The sequence below is a fragment of the Schistocerca nitens genome, chromosome 6 (assembly GCF_023898315.1).
Source record: "Schistocerca nitens isolate TAMUIC-IGC-003100 chromosome 6, iqSchNite1.1, whole genome shotgun sequence".
Lineage (NCBI taxonomy): Eukaryota > Metazoa > Arthropoda > Insecta > Orthoptera > Acrididae > Schistocerca > Schistocerca nitens.
The window spans coordinates 522,588,485-522,601,530 of NC_064619.1; the positions used below are offsets into that span (position 1 = coordinate 522,588,485).

The window sequence follows — 13,046 nt, forward strand, 5'->3', positions numbered from 1 at the left end:
AGATCCAGAATGAGATTTTCACTCTGCAGGGGAGTGTGCGCTGATATGAAACTTCCTGGCAGATTAAAACTGTGTGCCGGACCGAGACTCGAACTCGGGACCTTTGCCTTTCGAGGGCAAGTGCTCTACCATCTGAGCTACCCAAGCACACTTTTACTTCAAAGATTTCGAAGTTTCCTAAACAGACAAAAAGCAATCTCCCTACTAGTTACTAATGCACGCTAGAGCGGAGTTGCGTACCCGGGAGTAGCCGTTTCTAGTACTGGTTTTAATTGGACATTTGGATAAGAAAGGAGAGTGATGGAGCATCAGAATATAAATCGTTATCCAGGTTCAGTAACCTGTCTCTACTGTCTCGTTGAGTGAACCAGGAGACACTGTTGTTGGTGATCTGTCTGTTAAGTGTAGGGTTAATCTTCCTGAGCCCCACGTTGTTACATAAGAACAGAAGACTATGTGCCAGCACCAGTTTCAGTCTCTCTCTGTCTCTGTCTCTGTCTCTCTCTCTCTCTCTCTCTCTCTCTCTCTCTCTCTCTCTCTGTGGCTGGATGCTCTTCCTGACGCCACAGTCGTCAAGGTAACCTAAGAGAGGGAAGCTGCGTGCGCGACTTGTCTGTGAATCGTTTAAACATTGTTTTGTGTATTATCGTATTTTGACTGTTCTTGTATCGCATTCTCTGAGGCGGAACTTGACGACTGGTCATGTATTTCCCAAAACGAGCGTGGCAGACTGTCTAAAAACCTCACTCATGCTGGCCGATGTACTTGGCCACAGTCGTTAATCCGGCGAGTAGATCTGATTCGGGTCTGGCTCACCACCCTGCCTCCCAAGCTAGCCCGCTGCACATTACATGAGCAGGCCTTCGGTATTAATTACTAAACTTCACAATTAGGACATGGTAGCTCACTCCGCAGAGATTAAGTTGTAAGACGGTTTATCTGGATAAATCTAGGAAACATAACAGGTTCTTACGAAATATCACAGAACTTTCCATACTTTATTACCAAATAGAATTCCCTGTGTCATCAACAGATACACATCAGAAGTGACAGTAGCACCTGGCGTACCTCAGTTGTGATAGGACAACTACTAGGTAGGACATGTACAAGTTTCTTGGTAGACAACGTGCGTATCCCTCTGAGGACATTCGCTTACATCGCGTTTTTATGCACGGTGATTCAGCTACCCCTGCCTATTGGTTTTATGCAATCTGCAACGCCCTAAATACCGCAAGCAAGATTTACTTAATCTCACCCTTGCTACGTGAAACTATTAGTCCTACAGAAAGAATGAACATGACCTTTCTGTAGGAAATTTAATGTCATTAAATTTTGTACTAAGAGAAGTTTCTTGAATAACACGAAAACCATGGCCTATAGCGAAAACACGTCCCAGTACAAAACTTAACTATATTAAATTTCCTACAAAAAGGTTGTGTTCATTTTTTTCTGTGGGACTAATAGTTTCCTTGTAGCGAGTGAGAGAATATGAAAATCTCGTACGTAGTTTTTGAAAGTGTTGTGGGTTGCACAAAACCCATAGGTCAGGACAGCTACATCAGCCTTTATATGGAGGTCATCTGCAGATGGTCAGCACCTTGTTCAAGGGCTGGCAGCTGACTCATAACATATTAAATGTAATGTAATCTAAAGTCATATTGACACTCAAAGCTGCTATGGCAAATACTTTATCTGCTGCTAACTACAGTCGCATAAGATCGTCATCTGGCTCAAACAGCTTTAAGACTTAATAACTTGTGTGTTACAACCACAACATATCGACGTTCGTAGACCAGCAAATTAATTATCTTACTTTTAAATGATTATTTACACAAATTTGCAATGTTCAGATTGTTTGACTTTAATATGACTGAAACAAATTGCAAGTAAAGTGTTTGACGCAGCAGATCTGACTGCCGATAAGACGTTCAACGAATAAGCAAAAACTGCGTAGGCTATCAGTGACAAAAAATAAAAAAGTCTTTAAACTGCGCAATAATTCAGTGATCAAATCTCAGAATCAGTCCAGACAGAATCTGTCCAGAGAGTTTTTAAACGTATAGAGCTTATAAATCTAGTAGTGAGAAAGGTAGATGTATGGCTTACTGGGAGAATGCTGAAGCTGTGTTATTTATCCACGAAAGAATACTTTTACGTAACCCTCGTTCGACCAATACTTGACTACTGTTATAGTAGTGGGCCATCTACTAAGTTGGATTAACGGAAGAGACAGATAAAAATAAAGGAAAGGCTGCGCAGTTGGTCGCGGATTTGTCTGGTTAGCGCGACAGCGTCACGAAAGTAATCAGCATACGCCAGTGGGATACGCTAAAGAACACGATTTGTTCGCCATGGAGAGTCAAAATTCCGCGAGCCAAGAAATGGAATGCTTCCTCGAGTACGCATCTCGCACAGTGACCTGGAGGGGAAAAATAGAGGAAATTGGGCTTGGCTCAGTGGGCACAAAAAATTCTTCTTCCCACAAACGATCTGCTAATGAAGAAAAACCATTGTGGCATTCTATGCACCCTCCGCCACACTGCATACATTGGTTTGCGAAGCAAAAATACACTAGAGTAATGAGTATCTGGAAAGTTAAGCCCATTTGGCTTAATAAAATTCAAGAAATATTTATTACCAACAAAAAACCATGTTATTTACAAAAACTCTCGATAAAATCAATTTTCATGTCTATCCACGAACTGTAGAATACCCGTGTTGTGTTAGGCTGCCAGTATTCTAGTAAGCCAATTGTTCAGTGCATTCTTCATTTCATAATGTTTTCCAGAACGTTCCCGTTCAGAAACACTTTTTCCACGATTTAGTTCTGCACCTGAACTTTCAAATCGTCTGCAATTAGTGACGCACGTCTATGTCGAATTTCGTTATACCCATTTGCTCATCAATTGTTGAACGTTTCATATTACTTTATCACATTTCTTTGGTTCACTTACGCATCATAAACGCGTCTTATGTAAGGGTATATTTGTGGAGGTTTAAACTTCCAAGCATTCAAAATGCGGATACTTAACGCCTCTGACCTCACAGTTGGCAGGATTTGGTACCACACAGTTTATTTTCAACAATCGCAAATGCACACTAATTATATCTTGAGGCCGGTACTTCCAAAACACCGAGTTTAGATGTCGAGGCATTCGACAGTAGACAGAACCTGTTATCAATGGGAATGGGCAGTAGGTCGTGACTTCCTGCATTACCCTCATAGTTGGACCAACTTCCGTCTAACAGTTTTCCAGCACTGAACGGGTAATATTATTCTGAAAATTTGTTGCAGTGAAACACGCAATAACTGCTCTAAAATTCCTAGTGTGAGGGTATCCCTAATGCATTTCCCAGCAAAATTACCACCGACAGTTGAAAACTGGTATGAAATGAGCGTTTTTCTTTTTCTTTTGTGAAAATGAAACACTAATTTTGAATTGAAAAGTAAAAACATTTTATTCACAGTACTGACCATTGCTTTCTATACATTTCGACCACCTTTCTGGCAACTTGTGGACACCACGCCAATAGAAATGTTCGTCTTTTGAAGCAAACCAATCAGACACCCAAATTTCGACTTCTTCGTAGGAATCGAAGTGTTCCTCAGCCAATGCGTTTCCCATTGATGAAAACAAATGGTAGTCGGAAGGGGCCAAGTCTGGTGAATACGGCGGGTGGGGTTGCAGCTCCCAGCCAAGTCGTGATTGTATCCTGAACCAGTTCTGCTTTGTGTACAAGTGCATTGTCGTGTAAAAAAATTACTTTGCCATGTCTTCTGGCCCATTCTGGTCTCTTCCGATCAATGCATAGGTCAAATTGATCATTTGTTGTCTGTAGCGATTAGTATTCACAATTTTGACCGGGTTTTAGAAGCTTATGATACACCACACCTTTCTGATCCCACCAAACACAGAGCATTGTCTTCTTGCCGAATCGATCTGGTTTTGCAGTCGATGTTTATGGATGTCCCGGATTAACCCACAATTTTTCCCGTTTAGGATTCTTAAAATAAATCCATTTTTCATCGCCAGTAAGAATGCGATGCAAAATTGATTTTCTTTCATGTCTTTGAAGCAAAATTTGACAAATGGTTTTTCGGTTTTCCATCTGTCTTTCAGTCAGTTCATGTGGCACCTATTTCCCACACTTTTGGATCTTTCCCATAGCTTTCAAACGGGCAGAAATTGTTTGTTGCGCAACATTTAGCATTGCTGCCATTTGCTTCTGATTCAAAGTATCATCTTCATCCAATATTGCTTGCAATTCGGCGTCTTCGAACTTTTTTGGTGGTCTTCCACGTTCTTCATTTCTTACAACAAAATCATTATTTCTGAACCGTTGAAACCTTCTTTTGCATGTTGCTTCTGATTGAGCATGTTCACCATATGCCTCGATAAGCATTCGATGCGACTCTGCAGCACTTTTTTTCAAATGAAAACAAAAAATTAATGCTTTCCGCAAATCATCACTTTCTGGTACAAAATTTGACATTGTTAACATGATGAAAACATATGATGTTGTTTGTTCCATGACTTGATGTATACCAAATATCCTTGACAGATGTCATACCAACCAAATAAAAAAAAATTAAGGCTCGTTCACAACAAATGTTCCCTACCGACAAATTTGTATCTTAACGCTCATTTCATACCGGTACACCTTGTAGAACGGGTACCTCGCAAAAGACTATTGCTGACAGCAGCGCATAGAGCTGCACTTCATCAATGGGCGAAGTAAACAGAAATAGGATAGTAGCTGACTGGAGGCGTGTGGTGTAGTCCGACTATCGTAAATTTGACTGAAAGACTTGGAAGAGGTGTGTGACCATCGTAACCACAAAAGCTAAGGGTTTTAAGAAACTTGGATGACCGCGGAAAAGTACGTTCAAATGGTTCTGAGCACTATGGGACTTGACATCTGAGGTCAGCAGTCCCCTAGAACCTAGAACTACTTAAACCGAACTAACCTAAGGACATCACACGCATCCATGCCCGAGGCAGGATTCGAACCTGCGACCGTAGCGGTCGCGCGGTTTTAGACAGAAGCGCCTAGAACCGCTCGGCCACACCGGCCAGCGGAAAAGTAGGTACTATATGTTTTGTAGACCCATTAAATTTATTCGTCATTACACGGTTGGGGCTGTCCCCATCTTCAGATGACATTTAATAAAAAGTTAAATAAAAATTTGACAGGTACGTCGAAAATCATCTGGAAAAACATGAAGTTAAACAAAACAATAGCAATAATGAGATACGATGACCTAACACGGACAGAACTTACAATGGAAACTGGATGTCCGTTGCATGTACTCTGCTGTGCGATGTTCGCTCCGAAACGGGTGAGATAGCCCTGCATTCGCTGACAACAGCCACGTGTGCGGAGGGTGCAGTTCAGACCGACCATTTAAATGTGGTGTTCATTGTAACCTTGATGTCTGTTTAACCTAAGATCGCTATAACTTGTAAAATCAGATCATCCGTTGTCATAATGGTTTTCAGCGAAAGTTGAATTGTCTCCATACATATTATCTGCAGCAATTTGTGGAGCATGAAAATGGAAGCACGGTTTTCTTTTGTGAATGATGGCAGTAATATTGTCTCGGACTCAAGAAACTGTACCAACTACACTTTTCATTATCGATCACAACGACTGGTTTCGGCAACCAAGGCCATTTTGAGGTGGTTATCTGAATAATCTTGAAAACAACGTCCATTAGAATAAGTTATAAGAAAATGAAAGTGAAAACAAAAAATGCCAAAACAAGCAAAGTAAAATAAATTAAGTATAACAACTCGCCCACTAATCTCATCTTACAGTACAACATTATTTATTTTCCTACGCTTCTTTTGAAGTTGCTTTTCGTTACTTTCTTTTTCATATAACTTGTTCTATTGTCCCTTGTTTTCCAATATTATTTAGAGAGCCTCTTTAGAAGACCAAAAGTGAAGATGGAGCTATTATTTGATTCCAAGTAATTACTACACTTTCGGACTCTTGCAACGTCATGTTCTAGGTGCTGTCGTTCCTATACCTCCTATATCACTCTCAAAGACAGTAACCGATTTTTGTCCAAGGATCTGTTTCGTTTTCTTAAAGCTATCAGCAGTTACTTTTGTTGACAGCTGACCTGAGTGTGTTTCCGTCATATTTCCTCTCATTCTTAAAAGCGATATAAAAATTCGTAAACACATTTTTGCTTACAATTTCTATTCTGTACTCTTTTACCGAAATCGTGTGCGTCTGTGTTTTATTTTTAGTTATACGTAAAAAAAATTTACATACGTTGCATCATTCGGATGTGGCACGAGTCTTTACTCTCACTGGTAATAGGATATACAAACGCTTAAACGTAAGATTACGATCTTGCGCGGTGCTTCCCAAAGAATAGCTCCATGGATATTTTTAACAAACATCGACATTTAAATACCTGTTATTACCCAAACTACACCTACTTTCTTGCTTTCTATCGATGAGAGAGCAGGAGTTTACTGTTGGTCTTATAGCGAAGTCACGGCTGCGTCCTACAAAGATTTTCGTATCTATTATTTGCTCCGTGCCACCGAGGACTAAATGGCAGGTGACCGCTCTATTCACTAACACGATATAGCAGCACTTTCGCCTCTCAGATTGGTTTTGCACTAACAGCACACTACTAGTGGACTGGAAGGCTCACAGTCATGTTTAGTCTCGACTAAACTTCAAAAGAATCCTTCTGCAATTTCAACATAACACAAGACGAACTGGGCCCTCAAAGATAACTGACTTCATTGCCGCTTTACACAAAATGTAGAGAGCTATTCCTTGAGAAAAATTTGTTCACATTTTTCAACGGTCGCAGGTTCGAATCCTGCCTCGGGCATGAATGTGTGTGATGTCCTTAGGTTGGTTAGGTTTAAGTAGTTCTACGTTCTAGGGGACTGATTACGTCATAAATTAAGTCCCATAGTGCTCAGAGCCAATGGGAAGAAGCTTTACTAACTGGTGCAGTGGGAAGTACCCTCAGCCATACACTTAACAGCCGTTTGCAGAGTATGATGTAGATATAGATTTAGAAATACGAGCATGCGTCAACAACGTGTTCGGACAGACTGACTTGAATACTCTGCGGGTGTAGGATGAACGAGCTTACAAGGCTCGAATCCAACAAGTAACATTGAGTTTACTGTCTACGTAGAACAAATGCCAACAAAAGCTTCAGTTTTTTTTTTCATTCATGCTTATAATTCAGTGAACAGTTAACATACACTACTGGCCATTAAAATTGCTACACCAAGAACAAATGCAGGTGATAAACCGGTATTCAATGGACAAATATATTATACTAGAACTGACATGTGATTACATTTTCACGCAATTTGGGTGCACAGATCCTGGGAAATCAGTACCCAAAACAACCACCTCTGGCCGTAATAACGGCCTTGATACGCATGGGCATTGAATCAAACAGAGCTTCAATGGCGTGTACAGGTACAGCTGCCGATGCAGCTTCAACACGATACCACAGTTCATCAAGAGTAGTGACTGGCGTATGGTGACGAGCCAGTTGCTCGGCCACCATTGACCAGACGTTTTCGGTTGGTGAGAGATCTGGAGAATGTGCTGTCCAGGGCCGCAGTCGAACATTTTCTGTATCCAGAAAGGCCCGTATAGGACCTGCAACATGTGGTCGTTCATTATCCTGCTGAAGTGTAGGGTTTCGCAGGGATCGAGTGAAGGGTAGAGCCACGGGTCGTAATACATCTGAAATGTAACGACCACTGTTCAAAGTGCCGTCAACGCGAACAAGAGTTGACCGAGACGTGTAACCAATGCCACCCCATACCATCACGCTGGGTAATACGCCAGTATGGCGATGACGAATACACGCTTCCATTGTTCGTTCACAACGATGTCGCCAAACACGGATGCGACCATCATGATGCTGTAAACAGAACCGGGATTCATCCGAAAACATGCCTTTTTGCCATTCGTGCACCCAGCTTCGTCGTTGAGTACACCATCGCAGGCGCTCCTGTCCGTGATGCAGCGTCAAGGGTAACCGGAGCCAAGGTCTTGAGCTGATAGTCCATGCTGCTGCAAACGTCGTCGAACTGTTCGTGCAGATGGTTATTGTCTTTCAAACGTCCCCATCTGTTGATTCAGGGATCGAGACGTGGCTGCACGATCCGTTACAGCCATGCGGATATGATGCCTGTCACCTGGACTGCTAGTGATACGAGGCCGTTGGGATCCAGGACGGCGTTCCGTATTACTCTCCTGAACCCACCGATTTTATATTCTGCCAACAGTCATTGGATCTCGACCAATGCGAGCAGCAATGTCGCGATACAATAAACAGCAATCGCGATAGGATACAATCCCACCTTTATCAAAGTCGGAAACGTCATGGTACGCATTTCTCCCCCTTACACGAGGCATCACAACAATGGTGTCAGCAGGCAACGCCGGTCAACTGGTGTTTGAGTATGAGAAATCGGTTGGAAACTTTCCTCATGTCAGCACGTTGTAGGTATCACCTTGTGTGAATGCTCTGAAAAGTTAATCATTTGCATATCACAGCATCTTCTTCCTGTCGGTTAATTTTCGCGTCTGTAGCACATCTTCGTGGTGTAGCAATTTTAATGGCCAGTAATGTATGTGCTCGTTGGGTAGCACGTCAACAGACAAAAGCTAACAGGGACGTTCGGAAATGTCGAAACCACATATAAGGCATTTTGAAACAATCAAGTGCATCCATGCTGCAGCATCACCGTATCGTCCTGACTCAGTTCCAAGTGTTTTAGGTTCGATGAAGGCGCACCCTTGTGAATCTAAGTTTTCATCAAGAAATGGAAAAAGTGCACTGAGGTTGAAGGAGGATAGTGCATAGAGAAATGGTGTTACTTGCAATGATGTTGTTCTGGTGAAACGTTCTTTTTTTTAGAAAATGCCTTTACTTTTTGACTTGACCAGGCATTCATAAAACGGACGGTCATAGGCAAACTGAGTCCAATAAAGTTATCATATGAAAGAGAAGTGCGCACGAAAGCTTTTGTCGGAGACAGGGTGACTGCCAGCAGGAACTAGAGAAGTGGCAGACCCGAGAGACTAGAGCGTCCAGCTCTGTTCTTGCGTAAGCGTCGGATGCCTGGCGTCTCCATTCGCTAGACTGTTATTTTGACAAGATGCTTACGCAACGGCCATAACAGTGAGAATAATCCGCGAGCGCCTCCGCGGTACGGGCCGAGTGGCAGATAAGCCGGCGGACAGGCCGTGAGATGTGGGGCGGCCGGCGCGTAAACCCGGCGTGGAACTGCACGGCCCGCGCTGATTGCGCCGCCTCGGTTTACGAGCGCCCGCCGTCAGACGCGGGCGCCGCCGGCTCGTCACGCCTGCCAAATTACTCAGCGATACCGCGGCCGACCGCGTCACGTTTACTGCGGCCACTTCCCTCCTCCGGAGTTCTTGGGCTTTGATGCCGCCCACCACGACTGCCTCTCTCTGACAACCTCTTCATCTGCCACGCACACTTCATACTCAAAGGGTTCGGAGACCGCCCCCGTAGCCGAATCTTTAGCATCGCTGTCTCATGTGCAGAAGGACTCGGGTTCGATTGCCGGCACCTCCTCGGCTTCCTTCTGAGGTACGGGGATCGGGGTCCACTCAACCTCGTGAGGTCAAATGAGCAACTGCTCGAATAAAGAAGCAGTGGCGTCATCAGGATTCATCTACTGGCAATAATGGTTGGAGGGATTGGCGAAATGCCGATTACATGTGCCACGAACATAAGTCGCGCCCCGTGCTATCTTCTAGGCAATAATCGCCTGGGAAAAGGTTCAAATGGCTCTGAGCACTATGGGACCTAACTTCTGAGGTCGTCAGTCTCCTAGAACTTAGAACTACTTAAACCTAACTAACCTAAGGACATCACACACTTCCATGCCCGAGTCAGGATTCGAACCTGCGACCGTAGCGGCTGGGAAAAGGCCTCAGGCCTATTCCGCGAGTGGGATTTACGTTTAAAGGATTTAAAGATCAGCGCCCGGACATCAGTTACCAAAGCAATACGACGCACCTGCCAAAAATCCTCAAAAAACCGCCTTCGAAGGTTTGAAAACATTCGAGAATCGTCAACTACAAAAAATTGTGATAATTGTATCAAAGTTGATGGGAGCTCAGTGCATAGCGCAAAAGGTCCATGGTTCGAATCTCGTTAGTAATAATATTTTCTTTTATTTAATATTAATTAATTAATAATACTGAATCATGACTTTTTAATAAAAAATACTTTTATATGTTTAATTACTTTAATCGAATGAAAACGCTAGCGTTCAGGATTACTTAAATTTGTTACAAAAATGTGAATGATTCAGTATGAAATGTTGTGCGTTTTCTTTCTCAAATGTTGAACAGTATTCGGAGTAGCCATTAAAATCCATGGAGAAGAAATAAAAACTGAGCTTCGCCGATGACATTGTAATTCTGTCAGAGATAGCAAAGGACTTGGAAGAGCAGTTGAACGGTACGGACAGTGTCCTAAAAGAAGGATATAAGATGAACATCAACAAAAGCAAAACGAGGATAATGGAATGTAGTCGAATTAAGTCGGGTGAGGGAATTATATTAGGAAATGAAACACTTAAAGTCGTAAATGAGTTTTGCTATTTGGGGAGCAAAATTACTGATGATGGTCGAAGTAGAGAGGATATAAAATGTAGACTGGCAGTGGCAAGGAAAGCGTTTCTGAAGAAGAGAAATTTGTTAACATCGAGTATAGATTTAAGTGTCAGGTAGTCGTTTCCGTGTATTTGTATGGAGTGTAGCCATGTATGGAAGAGAAACATGGACAATAAATAGTTTGGACAAGAAGAGAATAGAAGCTTTCGAAATGTGGTGCTACAGAAGAATGCTGAAAAAGATGGGTAGATCACATAACTAATGAGGAGGTATTGAATAGAATTGGGGAGAAGAGAAATTTGTGGTACAACTTGACAAGAAGAAGGGATCTGTTGGCATGACATGTTCTGAAGCATCAAGGGATCACCAGTTTAGTACTGGGGGGCAGCGTGGAGGGTAAAAATCGTAGAGGGATACCAAGAGATGAATATACTAAGCAGATTCAGAAGGATGTAGGTTGCAGTAGGTACTGGGAGATGAAGAAGCTTGCGCAAGGTAGAGTAGCATGGAGAGCTGCATCAAACCAGTCTCTGGACTGAAGACCACAACAACAACGACAACAAGAACAAACAACATGGTTTTTCTCATTGAACAGTAAGCCATTTCGCATATTTGAATCAAATTTTAATTTATTTAGCTCTGAAGGGAAGGATACAGAAGAACTGTGGCTCCGATTTAGGTAGGTAGGTGTAAAACAAAGCATACGACTATAGACAGGGAGATACTACACGAAACGCGTTTGGCTGTCGATAGGGTAGTGCGTGAAGCCTTTAACGGCTACCTTAGCGGGATATTACCTTACAATCTCTCAAAAAACTCAAAGAAATTCTGGTCGTATGTAAAGCCTTTTGTACGGAAGTTAGTGTCCAGAAACTCCTGGACGACACAGAGGCTGAAAGTATGGGTAGCAAAGCAGAAGCAGAAAAGCTGAAGTCAGTTTTCAAATGTTCCTTTACAATAGAAAATCGAGGGATATTGTTCCAATTTAATTCTCTCACCACTGCGAAGATAAGTGACAAAGATATTAGTGTCAATGGTACTGAGAAGCAGCTGGAATCGCTAAAATTGAACCGAGCGCAGTGGCCCGATGAAATTCCTGTCAGATTCTATAAAGAATTTGCGGCCGCGTTAGCTCCTCTATTAACTGTAATCTATCGTAGATACCGCGAATAAAAAACCGTGACCAATAGCTGGTCACGTCCGTCCACAAAATTAGATTAATTATAGCGCACACAGTGGCATTTAAAGTTATTCTCCACCGTTTCACACGAGAATGGAACGAAATAAGGTTCCAATAACTGGTACAATGGAAAGTACTCTCTGCCCCTGTCCTGCACACACAGTGGCTTGCAGAGTATGAACATAGATGTAGATGAACTTACACTACTGGCCATTAAATTTGCTACACCACGAAGATGACGTGCTACAGACGCGAAATTTAACCGACAGGAAGAAGATGCTGTGATATGAAAATGATTAGCTCTTCGGAGCATTCTCACAAGGTTTGCGCCGGTGGCGACGCCTACAATATGCTGACATGAGGAAATCTTCCAAACGATTTCTCATACACAAACAGAAGTTGACCGGCGTTGCTTGGTGAAACGTTGTTGTGATGCCTCGTGTAAGGTGGAGAAATGCGTACCATCACGTTTCCGACTTTGATAAAGGTCGGATTATGGCCTATCGCGATTGCGGTTTATCGTATCGCGACATTGCTGCTCACGTTCGTCGAGATCCAATGGCTGTTGGCAGAATATGGAATCGGTGGGTTCAGGTGTGTAATACAGAACACCGTACTGGATCCCAACGGCCTCGTATTACTAGCAGTCGAGATGACAGGCATCTTATCCGCATGGCTGTAACGGATCGTGCAGCCACATCTCGATCCCTGAGTCAACAGATGGGGACGTTCGCAAAACAACAACCATCTGCACGAACAGTTCGACGACGTTTGCAGTAGCATGGATTATCAGCTCAAGACCATGGCTGCGGTTACGCTTGACGCTGCATCACGGACAGGAGCGCCTGCGATGGTGTACTCAACGACGAACCTGGGTGCACGAATGGCAAAACGTCGTTTTTTCGGATGAATCCAGGTTCTGTTTACACCATCATGATGATCGCATCCGTATTTGGTGACATCGCTGTGAACGCACATTGGAAGCTTGTATTCGTCATCGCCATACTGGCGTATCACCCGGCGTTATGGTACGGGGTGGCATTGGTTACACGTCTCGGTCACCTCTTGTTCGCATTGACGGCACTTTGAACAGTGGATGTTACATTTCAGATGTGTTACGACCCTTGGCTCTATCCTTCATTCGATTCCTGCGAAACGCTACATTTCAGCAGGATAATGCACGGCCGCTTGTGGCAAGTGCTATACG

The 13,046-nt window shown here is 43.1% G+C and overlaps 1 protein-coding gene and 1 non-coding gene across 2 annotated transcripts in view; one reads left to right on the forward strand and one right to left on the reverse strand.

The window, feature by feature from the left end:
- Positions 1-13,046, forward strand: part of LOC126262319 (follistatin) — an 809,720-nt gene that overhangs the window by 389,183 nt on the left and 407,491 nt on the right. The window lies entirely within an intron of this gene.
- On the reverse strand, positions 74-148 carry Trnas-cga (transfer RNA serine (anticodon CGA)). Its single transcript has one exon. It is a non-coding gene; the product is annotated as a tRNA-Ser (tRNA).